Consider the following 13,907-nt stretch of genomic DNA (forward strand, 5'->3'; position numbering starts at 1 on the left):
TGCATGCTCGACGGACGAAACAAACATCACCTAACCATGCTAACACGAAACGCATTTGGCGGATAATAGCAGGACATCACCGAATGCAAAAATATGCTATCCGGTGGTGAAGGCCTCACAGGAACGTATTTGCAACGAACACGGGCCGAGTGCAACGAACAAAGAACGAAAATGAACGAAAGGAGAGCGAACAAACTCCGGCAATATGCAGCACCATACGAACGCACATCGGATAAATACCGAACATGTGTATTCGGTACACTCCGTTTCAAGTTTTGTGCATGCACAAAACTTGCCGACGGACTTAACGAACATCGCCTAACACGAAACGCATTTGGCGGATGATAACAGGACATAAAAAGAACATAAAACGATCATTGACGAACAACAACGGATTTACTAAAATACCATCCGTTCCTTGTACGGAAGACCTATTCGGTGTAGTGTGACAGGCGCATCAATAAAAAACGAAAACATTATGCAAACGTTTAGGATACGATAAAAAGAACCATTGGTGCCTATCAGGGCACCGATAATGCTACACCGCAAAAACACTGTTTAAAATGCCGCTGTTTAAAACGATGTTGTTCAAACTTTGAACAACATTGTTTAAAAGACAGTCCTTGAATTTTAAACAGTGTGTGTTTAATTCATGAGTGATACCAAAAAACGAACTTTTAAACAACGTTGTTTTAAAAGATCGAATTTTGCAAAGAGGGGTTTCCTTCCTTGAAATCAGGGTCAGATTCATCACCATGGCGGATGACTATGTGATTGACTTGCTCCAAAAGTGGGAAATGCCAGACCTAATTAATTGATACATTCAGAGGTAAGTGTTTGGTTTAAATATTGTTTGATGTGATAGAGTATTATATGAACACACAGTTGTGTGTTGTACATGCTAAATGATGCAAGCTGTGCAGTAGTCAGAGTATGCAGCCGTGACAAGTACAGTGTGAGTATAAGCTTAACCACATCAAACAATATTTAAACCAAACACTTACCTCTGAATGTATCACATTCACACTGCTCATGCACAGATGCATGGGGCTGATGTGCATGTTTTACAGTCAGTTCTTCTTGCCCATTCTCCCAAGTAAATTGATTTCAACAAACAAAAATATTTAAAACTTTTAAACAATAAGTTTAAACAACTATGTATGTTTTAAACAATTGTTTTAAACAACAGTCATAAACAGCTTTAAACAATTGTTTGTTTTAAACATTTGTTGTTTAAAATACTTTAAACAACTGTGTACATTTAAACAACTAAAGTTAAACAACCCAGATGTTTAAAAACTGTTGTTTAAAAAATTGTTTAAAATTTTCAACAATTGGATGTTAAAAGTTTGTTAAAAACAACCCAAGGTTGTTTAATCTTTGAACAGAAGTTGTTAGAGTGACCGGCGTAAACAGTGTTGTTTAAAAATTTTAAACAGTTGTTTAAAATATTTTTTACTGTGTATGGGACCAAATTAGATGTTGTGCCTAACATGCTTTGCTACATTTCACCTGAAAGTGAATACATTCTAGCCGACGATTTTTGATAAATAAAAAATAGTGTTATTAATTAATCTTCAGTTGAACTCGAAATTGTACTGATGCCTATCACAAGTAAAGTATTCAATAAATGGTCATAAGAAGATCTATTGGTTATCAATCCAATCTACTAATTTAGTCCATAATTCGCCGAATGTTACTCTTTTCCTAAGAGGTATTTCGTGATTCTGGCATGCTCGATGAATGAAAGGCTAATTTTTACAAGAATTTCCTTTAATTGATTTGGAAGGTCTGATACTTACTCGGTTCTTCTGTTAACATTCAAACTGCAGCTGACACTACACACAGCGATGTTGTGGATGTTGTGAATGTACGTCTCAAAATTTGAATGAGAGTGATGTTTTTTGTACAGAATAATGTTAACATGCATTTGCGTAAGGGTATAAAAATGACTGCTTCAAACGGTCCCAAGACAATATCACTTCAAATTGTCTCTTCTCTCATAAAATAGTTCAAAATCAAATCCCGCTAGCCCTCTTCATAAAATATATTGTTCATACGAGAATTGATGCGCTGAAACGGGAGATAAGATCTCGGAACAAACAAAATAATTTGCCGCCTTGCTGTAGGCTATGTCCTGAATGAAAATCGGAGAACACAACTCGATGAAGTCAGCAGAAGCCGGGATATACGTACTTGTCAGTTCCCTTACGAAAATGCAATCACCAAAAAAAGCTTGCGCAACCTTGCAGCAAGCATGTACACGCTTGCTGCAAGCTTGCGCAAGTAACAGCGAAGCATGCACAACCTTGCGCAAGCACTATGCAAACTGCAAACACTGCAAGCATTGAGCTTGCGGATGCATGCAAGAGCTTGCGAAAGGTTGCGCAAGCACTATGGAAACTGCATGCACTGCAAGCATTTAGCTTGCGGATGCATGCAAGTGCTTGCGAAAGGTTGCGCAAGCACTTGCAAACTGCACACACTGCAAGCAAACCAGCTGCATGCATCCTGCAAGCATCAATGTGCTTGCAAATTGTAATCGCAAAACAAGCTTGCAATGCAAGCACCTGTCTGCTTGCATGCAGCAAGCACCTGCCGCGATATGCAAGCACATAGCTGTCAGACCAACTGTTTAATTGCAGAACTTTGCACTGAAAAAAATTTGGAAGCACAATCCGGGCGGCACAATCTAATAAATTGTAACGCCTTGGGCACGTCGCAATTCAGAGAATCAAATTAATGCTCCACCTAAAAAAATCAATGCAACAAATCATCATAACAAATGAATAAAATAAAATGCAAAAATTTTGTTCTTTAGATTATTTTTTTACTGCAAATTTTGTTTCTTCAGATTTGTTTCCACCTGCCAAAATTGCTCCCCCTGTCCATTTTGTTTGCCCTAACCAATATTGAATTATCCCCTCATGAGACCAGGGGCATAATTAGCCCCTAAGAATCTTTTTCTCTGAATGCCACTCCAAATTCTTTCCAACTGATGTCCATTTTTCTAGCTACTAATAATAAATAAGTCAGTATTTTTTAGGAAGTACCGTACAAGAATACAAAATGGGCATCTGAGGCAACTAAGGGGCTGTACGGTACAATAATTATGAGCAGGGGGGTACAATTTCCGAAAGGCCCGCCAAAAATCGCTCTCACCCCCCCACCTCTTGGCCTGCCAAAATCGATTGCCCCCCTCCCCACCTCAGTCCCCGCCAAAAAAGCTTTGCCCCCTTTGAACGTGCTAATTTTTGGGATCCCAATTTCCAAACCTTAAATGGTCTAGATATATGTTAAGAGCATCAAGCTGGAAATTTTGCATATCAAAGCGTTTCCATACTGTTTTCCCAAGCCTTAGCGTTCCTAGTAATTTGAAAAAGGGGTCCCATAAATGTCGTCAAAATTGCTTGCCCCCCAGCTTGCCAAAAATTGCTTGCCCCCCTTTTGGCTTGCCAAAATTTCTTGCCCCCCGAAATATTACCCTCCCTCTCCTTGTGCTCATTATTACTCAGTTCCCCGGGCTCAGTCCCTCCCTAACCATCCCTTTTTAAAGGGAATTTTTGTTCATGTTTTTAAACATGAACAAAATCACAAAATCTGCATGGTGCTCCTAGAAAAAAGGGATCTGCAACCGGAAATACCATGGCAGCTTACACATTCAAACAGTCACTCATGGCAGTTGGAGCTGCAGTTTTTGGGCCAAATTTTGCGTTACAGAAAAGGAATTTTATTGGGTTCACTAACAATTGAGGCCGAGTATCGCCATCAAGACAAATATGATAGTGACACAACGTAGTAATTAAAGCTTAAAACAACAGATTCTGAGAGTGAGATTGTGATGATGCACGGACAACCGTTAACCATCCCAAAATGATCCATGATAGACAACTTGGACATATGCATGACGATATCGGCTGATGATGAGTGGCAGCTCGAGGTGTGTGTGTACCTGGGGTGTGTAAACTGTAAGTATATATACAGTCGACATTTTGATTTAATTTTTAAAATCAAATTGATAAGCTTTAGCTTACCTATTCATGTGACATGTACTAGTATTGTAGTTAATTAATACTGAAATAAAATTTTGGCATGATATGTACAGTACGGTACATGATGACGCGTGACGATGATGTACCATACTCACAAGATGCACACTGCACAGTTCATGAGAGTACCTAATATGCACAGTGTTACTTAAGCATGTTGAGAACTACTAGTTTGACTACAATTTAAGAGACTAGCAGTATACAGTAGCATATGAAACAGTCGCATGATCGGGTTTTTTTTCAGTAGGTATCGGTACGGACTCGATGAGAACTCTAGCTTCGAATTTGTACACGATACTCATTCGATGCTGAGTTTATAATATGTTGCTATCGTTTTTTGGTCGAACAGCGTTGACATTTTTAGCAACGGATGATATTTATTCTGTTAATTTTTAAACTTGGATCCAAAGTACTGTCGACCGTCATAATTAAAATTGGCCTATTTTGAAAAGTCTAAATTTTTGTTCCGATCGCCCGTTGTGATCAGCTGTGTTTACTGAAGTGTACTTCCATTGCTTTTACATGTAAATACACAGACAGTGTCATGCTTTAGCGAATCTGTATCTCTAGTCTCTAGCAACGAATGCAGGGTTGTAGCCGCGCCGGTCGGGGCCAACCGGCACTAAAAAAATAAAAAATTAAAAATTTAAAAAAAAGATTAAACATTTTTTTTAATTTGATTTTTTCAAAAAAAATTTTGGGGTATACCCCCTTTCATATTCCCCGATCCCTCATGTTCGCTAAAAAGATTGTGCCCCGAGCCAGCACTCTAATTTGATAGTAAAATTAGCCGGCACTCAACTTGGTCTAGCTACAACCCTGAAACGAATGTGAAGCTATCGGTGAGCAAGGCACGGTAGATCACCGATTTTGGGTCACCGGTCTAATTTTTCTGTCATGCACTGATTTGGGTACCAATGGTCATATTTGGAAATCTATACACCCTATGATAGTAAAAGTATACATTTTTGGAAAGCTATTGGTCCAAGGAATCTAAAAATGGTATCAGAACTAATGTAGGGTGTATGTGGAAAGAAATAATGTAAAAAATTCAAGCATTTTTTTTTTCATTTTAGATGAAGCTTACTTTGGTTACTGGTACTGATTTTCATTCATGCAGTTTTGAAAAGTTGAGACCATTAGCTTTCTAATGATATAGAGCTGAACGATAGAAAAACAATGTGTATTTAAGAAAATGTCTGGTGGATTTTTATACCATTTCAACTTGTTGGTGTAAATGTGTTGAAAAATATTTTTTAGGGTATCACGCCTGTAGACATTAAACTAATTTTAAGGTTTTTGGAATCCTTGGGCCAAGAGCTTTCCAAAAATGTATACTTTTGCTATCGTAGGGTGTTACTTTTCAAAATACAGCGATGGTAATCTCGATATTGCGCTTGAAAATAAAACTTACGCTCAGACGTACAGCTTGTCAAATACCAAATGTTTTTAATTTCATGCATTTTTTTTCACAGGCAACCGTGATGCTTAAAAAGTACAAGACTCAATGGATATCATACACACTGTGACACTGTCTACAGTCTGGAGGAATTCACTCAAATACCAAAGGTACGGTTTCGATATAAATTTAACAAAAATGGTTACAACAGTTCCCCATACATTGTACATGTAGGATAGTACATGATGCACTTCCGTTCCGGTGCGGTAATCCCAATTCCCTACATTTTTGTTCGTACCATCAAACAAAACTTTAATATCTCGAGCAATAAATTGTAATACGGTACAGTGGAAACTCATTAACACAAAGTTGTGCAGAATTCAAATTTTACTTCTTGTTATCAGGTGTTCGTGTTATCCAGTTCTAATAACATGTGAAATGTATGCTTGGGAATGTAATAAAACATACTTCTTGTTATCAGGAACTTCGTGTTAAGAGGGTTTGTGTTAACGAGTTGCCACTGTACTATTTTACTTGGTTATGAGAAATGAGCTTTCTGATACTGGCACCAACATGTCACTTTTGATGAAGAAAAATGGGGCTATGCTTAATTCCCGTACTCATTAAAATGTAAATTTGTACCCTTCACTGCCCTGGTGGAAAAAGCCCTGGTGGGGGAAAAAGTGATGTGGAAATATCTGACCCGCCATACATTTTTGTAGACCCTGACTAAAATTTTAGAAGTGTAAGATTTTCCTTATTAAAGTTTCCTGACCTTTGTCATAAGTTGTGTTGGTTTAATTGATGAGGCTATATTAAACTAAATAAAGTGAAAAAATGATCCTAATTTCTCACCGACACAAATATTTTTTCTGAACGGTGTTGTTTCAGATGTGTAAGCGGGAATATTCATTTTGCTAATTGAAGTGTAACTAACAGTAACTTATCTACAATTTGCTTTCAGTTGCTGCTGAAATGTGACCCTACTGCAGCAGGAATAGACTTCCAACAATGGCAACGCACCAAGAAGAAAATACTCTACATAAATCAGCCATGCAAAATGACGAGTTAAGATGTTACACAAAAAAGTCATGTGAAAAAAGAACTTTGCACTAATTTTGCTTGTCAAAGATGGATTTATCGGAGTCATGCGCATGAAACTTAACCATTTTTTGATTCATTTTGACGCAGTGTAAAATGGATCGATCAAAACTTTTGATTGTGGTATAAAATTGGTCAAATTTCTGACCTGTTTGTAATTCATAACAAGCAACTCTTTAATATTATGGTAAAAATATATAAAGAATAGTTATGTCCGACGGACCTTGACTTTGGAGCTCTAAGGGCAATGCATTTTTAGGCCTCATGAATATGCACAGCTAATAATCTAAAATATACAGTGGAACCTCATTAACACAAAATTGTCAGGGCCTCAGATTGAAAGGGTTGTGTGTAATCAGGTCTTTTGTTAATTGTTTAAATTATGCTTGGGACTTTTGTGTTTCAGAATCTTGTGTAAACAGTTTTTGTGGTAACCAGTTTCCACTGTATCTACAGTGTATTATGTAACATCATTTAAACCACATTAACCAGCCTTTTATTGTTTGATTTTAAATTGACAATTTAAAAAAAAAGGAACATTTGAGTGTATTTGCTGGATGATATACCATTTTTCGTCCTAATGTGACAGTGACGTTAACGCGTTGAGAAAGCTGTTTCGCTTGTGTATCTATGTAGCGTCTTTAAGCGTGTACACCAGCGCTTTGAGCGAATGATAGCGATTTTGAAGCTGATGCGCTCAATAAAATACGCACTGATTTCGCTGCCACATGGGGTGAAAAATGGTAAACCTATTGCCAATGATGCTTATTTATTATGTAAATTACATCTGGATAGACTTAAAATATCTATACTGCGAAATGAAATCAGCAATCAGCATGATCATGTTTTGAATCTGTCAAACCACCGATCGAAACCAAGCAGTTTTTAGCAAGAAGACAGTTTTTTAGCATGGTTTTTGATGGTTTAAATCTATTTTAGTTCTTTATTTACCAACCAAACCTGCTGAACCTGTTGCAATCTACGAGGGGGTATCCAAAAGTTTTTGACATCACCCAGAAGTGAAAGAGCTAGGCCTATACTGATGAAATTTTGTCATTGTATTCACTGGTCCTTGTGTACATTATGGTCCAAAAATGGTCTCATAAGTATGTTTACTTCACAGGTGGCGCTAGATGGGAAGTAGGCGCATAACCTTTTCATGATAAGGTCCTCCACTTTCTTGAGTTTTTTCACTGTGGCCGCATCATCCGTAAGTGATGGACATCCACTTCTTGGCTCATCTGTGAGGAACATATGGCCAGTTTGGAAATTCCTTTCTCAAAAAGCAATAGTGCCATATGATGGGCAATCATCACCGTGAGATTGCTTTCATTTCATCATAGATTTTCTGAGCATTGTAGGTCTAACCCTTCAAATGCAGGAACTTAATCACGCTGCGTGCCTCAATTTTCACCATCTTGCAGGTTATGCGCCTACTGCCCATCTAGCGCCACCTGTAAAGAAAGTAAACATACTTATGAGACCATTTTTGGACCATTATGTACATCATGTACATAAGGACCAGTGATTACACTGACACAATTTCATCGGTATAATAGCTCTTTCACTTCTGGGCGATGTCAAAAACTTTTGGATGTACCCCCTCGTATATGATCAGTATTTTTTTGGAAAATGTGTTGCTCCTACGTATCGTAGCTATGAATTATGTAAAATGATATGAAATGTTTCCAACAATTATTGATATTATTAATCCAGTATGTCTTTCATTCTTGATTAGTTAACAGCTTAGCTTCAAGGTGTAAATGGGGAACCAAAACATGTAGCAGTGAACTAAAACAACTACATGTAGAATGCAAAATCAATGTTTAAGGTACAGCCGGGTGAAATAACTACACATGTAGAAAGTCATATTATTTTGCAAGATTGTACTGTAGTTACTTGAAAGAAGAATATAATTGCCAAGCACAACAACCAGATGTGAAGTGTATCATTTTTGTCTGAAAATATATCCAACTATAACATGTTACTGAACATTGTAAACAAGTCTAGAAAAATTATTTTGTATTATCTGTATTATTTCCTTGGAAGAGCCAAGTTTTAGAACTGTGTCATGAAATTTGTTCATAGGCTCTCAGCTTGCTGCCATCTCAATAGACAAAAATATGAAATGTAATCAGAATTACATCACAATGCATCCACTTGTTCATGGATGTAAACATCAGTTAAACCGCTCTAAAGTATGTGTACTTTAGTAAAATATGAAGCAAAAAGAAAGCAAAAACTGATGTATCTATGAATAAACTGCTGCAGATTGAAGAAACATGAATGTTGTGTAAAAATACGAATTAGTAGGTTTACAGTTACAGGCTTAAATCACGTATATTTGTAATTAAATTGGACCTGATGTCTATATCGCACCGCGTGCGCACACACTTAGCATGCGCATTGCAAGCTTGCACACGCGTATTGCAAGCTTGCGCATGCTTGTGATAGATGGGCTTGTTTGCGCAAGCATTGGCCAAGACACTGCGGGTGCTTGCAGTAAAAGCTTGCGCATGCCCATATTGTTCCAAATAAAAGCTTGCGCAAGCTCTTGTATGCCTGCGCAAGCAACTGCAAGCATGCAGAGGCAAGCACGCGATGATCGAGGTCATGCAGGGCGCAAGCACGCTCAATGCAAGCATGCAACAAGCAAACTGCTTGCAGTGCATGCATGCGAAGTGCAAGCATGCTTGCGAATTGCAAGCATGCAACGGACCTATTTGCCTGCTTGCACATGCCCGTATTGTTCCAAAAATAAGCTATGCAAGCTTGCAGAATTGTTTGCACAACCTTGTATAATGCAAGCATGCGCAACCACTTTGCAAGCTTGCAAAAATGCTTGCCATTTTCATAAGGGTTCTAACATCGTGTGATCAGCGGATTGCATTTCTATATCATAAAGATGATGGCAGTTTCATGCATGTGCTAACGAAAATTTTATATAAAAATGTCCTATCGCTTCTTTGCACGACTCTCCTCTTGTTGTGCAGATTTTGAAGCCAAATATAGTTTTATCTCAAGAGGAAAGAAGCTATGGCTAATGCAGAATTGCGTCATAATGTGCAAGTTTTGACTTGATTAACTGTTGTGTTAATGACATGCCACCATAGTGCTACTTGAACGCGTGGAAATGGATGTTCGGAAATCATTCATACCTTCAGTGAAGATGGTTAGTATAAGACACATCCCTGATTTAACATAGTTGAGCTGTTTTCAATGAGGTTTATCTTGGTTTAATGGGGTTTAAGTCCTGCAAAGGTCGTGGTGAATTCTGCTGTAGACTGCATAATGCTGGTTTGTAACCAAGGAATGCAAGGTGCAACGCACTTGGCATCAGATCGAGTGAGAGTTGATGGGCACCACTTGAAAGCTACACGCTGTAAATATTAATACACACACAATTAATGCAATCAGCGTAGCGTAAATTGGTAGGCAATGCGTAATTGACACTACTTGAAAGCTAAAAGCTAAAAACAAAGACACATTGACGTAGACATCGGTCTGTAAAATCTTTATACGCCATTGACGGCTGAAATGTGTTGAAAATCCTGTTAAATAACCTGTTAGCTACACGCTGTAAATAATAATAATAGAACTTTTGTATTTCAACTCATTATTGAAATATCACTTCAATTTTACAAGCAAAGAAAAATAATTGCTTTTAATGCATTTTATACTTTTAACTTAATCTTGAAAACACTCGTTTATTCAAATTATGGATATACCATGTACAGGGGAAAGAAGAACCACGCATTCACACCAGCCCAATAACATGTATTTACAATGGAAACGGGAATGGAAACAGACAGAAAATCCGGACATCCCTACTGCCTGTGCTAGGCTCTAATATTCAGACTGTATGCGACTGAATCCATACTCGTATTAAACTCAGTCTATAATGAGACTGAATATACGGCAGTATCCCAGCAAACACAAAAACGTTTTAAAAACGTTTTAAATAAGTTATATTTTGGCTTTTGGTTTAGGTAAAAAGTTTTAATAACATTAAAATGTCGGGTTATATAAAGGTCATGATAACGTTTTAAAACGTTTTTTATAAAAATACACTACAACAATATTTTTAAATGTTTTCACAAAATGTTATTGTAAACTATTTTTGCAAACATTTTTGCCAAATATTGTGTCAATACTTAAATAACATTATGTTAAAATGTTTGAACCCAGCAAACACAGAAATGTTCTTAAAATGGTTTTTCAAAACCTTTTAATAACATTTAAATGTCAGGTTATATAAAGGTCATGAAAACGTTATTGAAAATATTGTGGGCAAACATTTTTCGCAAAATATTTTTTCAACCCCAAAATAACATTTTGTTTAGAATGTTTTGTATCAAGTTTTCAAGAATGTATTTGGAATGTTATTAAAACGTTTTATACCCTTTATATAACCCGACATTTAAACGTTTTCTGTAAAACATTTTTGTTTGCTGAGCACTAGATTATCACAAAATGTTTTTAAGGTTATGAAAACGTTTTATACTCTTAATATACCCTTTATATAACCCGACATTTAAACGTTTTCTGACCTTTTATAACCTTTTGCGAATGATGTCGAAAACATTTTGTGTTTGCTGGGATAGCGCCCTCTGTTTTACATTAGAGTATAGTGGTGGGCAGTTGGGCAATACATTAAGGTTACTGTTGGTCAATGTTACATTAGGGTTAGAGTTAGTGGGTTAGGGTTAGTGGGTTGGGGCTAGGGTTAGGGCTAGTGGGTTAGGGTTTAGTGGGTTAGGGTTAGGGTCTCTGAAGTCAGGCTGGTTAAAAATTAGTTTTGTCATGCCACAGTCATATACTTCATAAATTTAACCTATCACATCTAGCATTTTGTTTGAGCCTGGTCCCATCAGGACCCAAGGGTGTCTCCACACGGAGCGACCGTTTAAACAAACAAACAAACATCGTCCAAAGTTGAAGCACCTGAGCCATATAGGCGGCGGAAGCGGGGCATATTGGTTACACGTTCTCCTCTTTTTCATGGTCACCCTTAAAATCTTTAAAGAATAAAAAAAAAAAAAAAAAAGCAATAACTGTCATGTACATCTTTCTTTAATTTAGCATGAAAGATGTCGCATGGTAAAATTGCACAATTTAGCGCGAAAATAATTCACCTTCATTTTGGGCAAAAATAATCTGCAATTTAACATATTTCGCTCGCGCAAATGTCCCATCACACCGGCACAAAATATGCTTCCCATCCTCCTATATTTTATTATATTTTATTGCTTCCGCTGCGACTGGACTGCTCTTCTTCTCTTCTTCTTTGTGTTGAGATGTATCCCTCGGTGGCCGAGTATTATCACATTCATGGAACAAGTGCGGTGCAGAAAAACACAAACGGTGCAGGAAATAGATGAAGGTGCTGTACATTGCGGCTAAAAACTCCAATGATGCTTAAGGGATGATGTTGGACAGGCCTCCTCTGAATGCCTCACAGGATGGAGCGGTGACCAAAGAAGCTGGAAGAGCATTCCACATCCGGATGGTATTGGGGAAGAATGCATGTTGGTACACTAAGATGGAGGCTCGAGGGATTACAAATCTTAGGTTGTGACCTCTTGTACGTGATGCTAGCAGCACAAGGTGGCATGGTGGTTCTCGTTTGTCTGGGGTGGTACTGGTATGTCAACAAGACCATAATAGCTCTTGTACAACACCGTACAACATCACAAGCTTGGACGTGTCTCTGGGTTGCTGGAGAGTTGGCCAGTTAAGCTGACTGAGTATGTTTGATACACTGCTCGTGCGGTGATAGTCCCTCATCACAAAACGGACTGCACACCTCTGAACTGATTCCAGCTTATTGATGTCGGCTTTATGATGAGGAGCCCGTGCAGCTGAGGATAATTCAAGCAATGGCCTGACAAGTGTAGTATAGCTGGCTTTGATCTTTTGTGGGCAACTTCTGATGTTTCGCTGAAGAAATGTTTGAGTGCTGTTGGCTTTCTTGCAGAATTTATCTACATGGGTGCTCCAAGACAGGTTGCTGGTAATGTTTACACCAAGGTATTGGGCACAGTCTGTTTTCTTTAGAGTTTCTTTGTGGATGGTATATGGAAATGGGATGCGGTTTCTCTTGTTGGAGATGGTGATGACTTCGCATTTACTTGGGTTGAAATCCATCAGCCAGTCCTGCCCCCACTGCTGTAAGTTGTCCAAGTCTGCTTGCAAGGCTGCAGCGTCAGAAGTATCATGAATGATGCGATACATAAGACAATCATCTGCAAACATTCTGGTAATAGATGAAGCCATCGAAGGGAGGTCATTGATAAAGACCAAAAACAGCGAGGGCACAGGACTGTGCCCGGTGGTACGCCAGAGGTAACACTTGAAGTGGTTGAAGACTGGCCTTCAACTAGGAAACGCTGGGTGCGGCCAGTGAGAAAACCTCTGATTGATCCAGTGTAATATCGTAGAAATGCAGTTTCAGAAGTAGGCGTTAGTGAGGAATTCTGTCAAAAGCCTTGTAAAGGTCAAGTAGTACTGCATCAATCTGCTGTTTTGAGTTCAATCCCTTTGCAAGGTCGTTCAGAGTAAGTATGAGCTGAGTCTCGCAGGAGCGCAGCTTGCGAAAACCATAAGATCTTGTGTGTGTCTAGATGGGCCATAATGCTAATATGGATGATGTGCTCCTGAATTTGGCAGCATATTGATTTCAGGGAAATAGGCCTGTAGTTTGATGCAGTGCTACGATCACCTTTCTTAAAGACAAGTGTTATCAATTCCTCCTTCCAAACAGCTGGTATGCAACCTTGATTCAGGGTTGCTTGGAAGAGAAGTGTCAATGCAGGTGCAATCTCATCTGCCACTTCAGTTAGAAGTCTTGATGTTATGTCATCCGGACCAGCTGTTTTATGAGATTAAGGATACGATACACGATTTACCGACAAGGTACTCATTTCGGAATGCGATCATGAATTCTGAAGAAAAAAAGTTTCCACAGGCTTTGATGGGACTCGAACCAACGATTTCAAGCATCATTGATTATCAGTCCCGGTCTTTACCGCTCGGCCACGGAGGCAGATGATCAGAGGAGTGTAATAATAAAATATAAATCTCATATCTTTAGCCTTTTGTTTACATAAAAATGATGGATTTTGTAAAGATAGATTGGCCGTTTTATGTATAAATAGCACAAACGTTTGGAAAAGGCCTCAAACAAATAATAAAGACACTGATACGATGATGAAATTGCATAAGTCGGGAATATCTGCGTCGCAATGTTTTGTTTTGATTTTAGGAATTTGGCCTTAAAATTTACGACGTTAAGACATTATCATTCGAAATCAACAAAAGATATTTCAGCAGTATATGGCCACATTCTTTCTCTAGAG

The 13,907-nt window shown here is 38.2% G+C and overlaps 1 long non-coding RNA gene across 1 annotated transcript; it reads left to right on the forward strand.

The window, feature by feature from the left end:
- Window positions 1-3,818: 3,818 nt before the first annotated feature.
- On the forward strand, window positions 3,819-8,774 carry LOC140160751 (uncharacterized). The gene is made up of 3 exons (XR_011860008.1): window positions 3,819-3,968; window positions 5,525-5,618; window positions 6,413-8,774. It is a non-coding gene; the product is annotated as an uncharacterized lncRNA (long non-coding RNA).
- Window positions 8,775-13,907: the final 5,133 nt, after the last annotated feature.

The sequence above is a fragment of the Amphiura filiformis genome, chromosome 9 (genome assembly GCF_039555335.1).
Source record: "Amphiura filiformis chromosome 9, Afil_fr2py, whole genome shotgun sequence".
In the NCBI taxonomy this organism is placed as follows: Eukaryota; Metazoa; Echinodermata; class Ophiuroidea; order Amphilepidida; family Amphiuridae; genus Amphiura; species Amphiura filiformis.